The sequence below is a fragment of the Lampetra planeri genome, unplaced genomic scaffold (genome assembly GCF_965212315.1).
Source record: "Lampetra planeri unplaced genomic scaffold, kcLamPlan1.2.h2 scaffold_217, whole genome shotgun sequence".
In the NCBI taxonomy this organism is placed as follows: domain Eukaryota; kingdom Metazoa; phylum Chordata; class Hyperoartia; order Petromyzontiformes; family Petromyzontidae; genus Lampetra; species Lampetra planeri.
Window position 1 is genome coordinate 112,501 of NW_027614936.1, and position 3,483 is coordinate 115,983.

The 3,483-nt window shown below is 57.1% G+C and overlaps 1 long non-coding RNA gene across 1 annotated transcript; it reads right to left on the minus strand.

The window, feature by feature from the left end:
- Nucleotides 1-691: 691 nt before the first annotated feature.
- Nucleotides 692-2,781, minus strand: LOC144740456 (uncharacterized). Its single transcript, XR_013589645.1, has 3 exons — nt 2,717-2,781; nt 1,634-1,751; nt 692-1,154 (listed from the first exon to the last, which is right to left on the minus strand). It is a non-coding gene; the product is annotated as an uncharacterized LOC144740456 (long non-coding RNA).
- Nucleotides 2,782-3,483: the final 702 nt, after the last annotated feature.

Sequence of the window (3,483 nt, forward strand, 5' to 3'; positions counted from 1 at the left end):
ACCTCCTGCGTACCAGGCGAGGTAGTCAACATCTCATCAGGGTCGGGATCGAACCCACGACCTCCTGTGTACCAGGCGAGGTAGTTAACATCACATCAGGGTCGGGATCGAACCCACGACCTCCTGCGTACCAGGCGAGGTAGTTAACGTCTCATCAGGGTCGGGATCGAACCCACGACCTCCTGTGTACCAGGCGAGGTAGTTAACTTCTCATCAGGGTCGGGATCGAACCCACGACCTCCTGTGTACCAGGCGAGGTAGTTAACATCACATCAGGGTCGGGATCGAACCCACGACCTCCTGTGTACCAGGCGAGGTAGTTAACATCACATCAGGGTCGGGATCGAACCCACGACCTCCTGTGTACCAGGCGAGGTAGTTAACATCTCATCAGGGTCGGGATCGAACCCACGACCTCCTGCGTACCAGGCGAGGTAGTTAACATCACATCAGGGTCGGGATCGAACCCACGACCTCCTGCGTACCAGGCGAGGTAGTTAACGTCTCATCAGGGTCGGGATCGAACCCACGACCTCCTGTGTACCAGGCGAGGTAGTTAACATCACATCAGGGTCGGGATCGAACCCACGACCTCCTGCGTACCAGGCGAGGTAGTTAACGTCTCATCAGGGTCGGGATCGAACCCACGACCTCCTGCGTACCAGGCGAGGTACACAGAGAGAGACTCACCGTGGCTCAGCAGCTGCAGAGCCCTGCACAGGAGTGGTGCCTCCACTGCTGCTGATGGTGGTGTCGCCCCAGCTGGTGATGGTGGGGGTGGTGGTGGTGGCCTCGCTGGTGGTTGTGGCCTGGATGGTGGTTGTGGCCTGGATGGTGGTGGTGGCCTGGATGGTGGTTGTGGCCTGGATGGTGGTGGTGGCCTGGATGGTGGTGGTGGCCTGGATGGTGGTGGTGGCCTTGCTGGTGGTTGTGGCCTGGATGGTGGTGGTGGCCTTGCTGATGGTTGTGGCCTGGATGGTGGTGGTGGCCTGGATGGTGGTGGTGGCCTGGATGGTGGTGGTGGCCCGATGGTGGTGGGAGTGGCCCTGCTGGTGGTGGTGGCCCGGATGGTGGTGGCCCGGGTGGTGGTGGTGGTTTGTAGCCAGCTGTGAGCCAGCGCCTGCTCAGGCGTCATCCGGAGATTCGGATCCCATCTGTTGGGAGACGCACGGGGAGGGAGGGAGGGGTGGGGGGGGGGGAGACGCACACGTGGTGAGAGGGGCAAGGTGAGATGATTTGACAGGGTGGGAGGTGGGAGGAGAGTGGGGGGATGGAGAGGGTGGAAGGGAGTGGTGGTGGGTGGTGAGTGGGTTGCAGATCCGTCAACCCGTATGGTTTTTTTCGATATTCTTGTACAGGGTAATTGAGTTTTCAGGTCCGTACGGAGTGCAGCCGTTTCAATTCTGGGTGATAAAAACAATTTGTGTCTATTTGTTTGTGTTTGTTCCTTGTGATGGGACTTTGCAGGATGTACGTTGATATGTATCAGGGTCAGTGAGTGACCAATAAAGGTCTGAATTGGGTCTGTAGTGAGGTAGGGCACTGATAAGGTGTTGACAGGTCTGGGGTGGTGAGTGGGCGTGAGTGGTGTGGGGATGAGTGGTGGTGAGCGAGGGGTGAGCGTGGTTCGTACTGCAGGCAGCGGCTGACAAAGTCCACCAGCTGAGGGTGGTGTCCCTGCAGTGCGCGGTGCAGGGACAGGCTTCCTGGTGGACGCTGCTGGGACAGGTTGTAGGGGAGACCCTCAGAGTCTGCAGAGAGACAGAGAGACACACGCAGAGTCACCCGCCAACACGTCGCCCACATACCCACTCAGCCACTTACCTACCCACCTTCATATACACCTACATACCAACTCACCCACTCACCCACTCACCTACCCACCCACTATCTCACCCACCCACTCACCTACCCAACCACACACTCACCTCCCCACCCACCCACTCACCCACTCACTCACTCAGCCACCCACTGACTCACCTACCTACTCACCTTCCCAACCACTCACCCACCTACTCACCCACTCACTCACCCACCCACCCACTCACTCACCCACCCACCCACTCACCTACCCACCCACCCACTCACCTACCCACCCGCCCGCTCACTCACTCACAAACCCACCTATGCTTCCTAGCGACTTCTACAGAGAGCCCCACCTCCGGGATATTCAGAGACCCCCCCCCCCCCAGTCCCCCCCCCACAAAAGAATCCTATAAGAGCCTCACTGCCACCCCCCAGCTAACAAGACGGAATGGGTTATGTCGCTGGCGTCAGCCTGCCCGAACCAACTCACCCACTCACCTACCCACACACTATCCCACTCACTCACCTACCTACTCACCTACCCAACAACTCTCTAACCCACCCACCCACTCACTCACCCACTCACTCACCCACCCACTCACTCACCCACCCACTCACCTACCCACCCACCCGCTCACTCACACACCCACACACCCACCCACCCACCCGCTCACCTACCCACCCACCCGCTCACTCACACCCACCCACCCACTCACCCACCCACCCACCCCGCTCACCTACCCACCCACCCGCTCACTCACACACCCACACACCCACTCACTCACCCACCCACCCGCTCACCTACCCACCCGCTCACCTACCCACCCACCCACTCACTCACCCACCCACCCACTCACCTACCCACCCACCCGCTCACTCACACACCAGCCTGCCCGAGCCTTCGACTCACCAAAGTAAAGTGTCTTGTTTGGGGCTTCGTCCACCATCTTTTTTGGGGGCATGTCCAGGATCTGCGCACGGTTTCAGACGAAGGCAAAAGGAGGGGTGGGGGGCGGTTACAGCCGGTGTAGCCTCAGCGGGCCCATTGGGGCAAGTGCCATCTGTCAGCGGTGAGTAGTGGCGGAGGCAGCGCCTATTTGAGGCCGGAACTGCGTACAAAGACAACAATCCCCCCTTCCCCTCGTCTTGATTGCTTTTTCATAGCTTTCATGGCTTTATTTTGGTGATTTCGAAAAGTGTATTGGTTTAGCCATGTTTGTTTGTTGTAGTACAGAGTTAGACTGATGGCCTTAATCTAAGTTGTCTTATGGTTGTTGTTGTTGTTGTTTGACTTGCATCCCACTGGGATTTTTGCATACAGCGTTGGTGTACGGTGTTTTTTTCTGCAATGTTTTGCTGTCTTTTCTTGGATTTTCTGTTTGCGCTCAGTCACATAGTCACTTTAAGATGTTTTTTGTTCATGTTGTTTGTTTATTGCGGTTGCACCCGATTCAAGAGCCGAATGGCTCACAGGGCTATACATAATAAATTAACTTGAACTTGAACTTGTCTTAGCCTTATCTGATTGCTGGGGCAAGTGCTGGTTAATCACAAGCAGCACCTACGAAGGCCGGCACTGTGTACATAGACAACAATCCGCCCCTTTCCTTATTAGCTTCATCTCATTGCTGGGCCAAGTGCGGTTTGTCGCGAGCAGCACCTACGAAGGCCAGCACT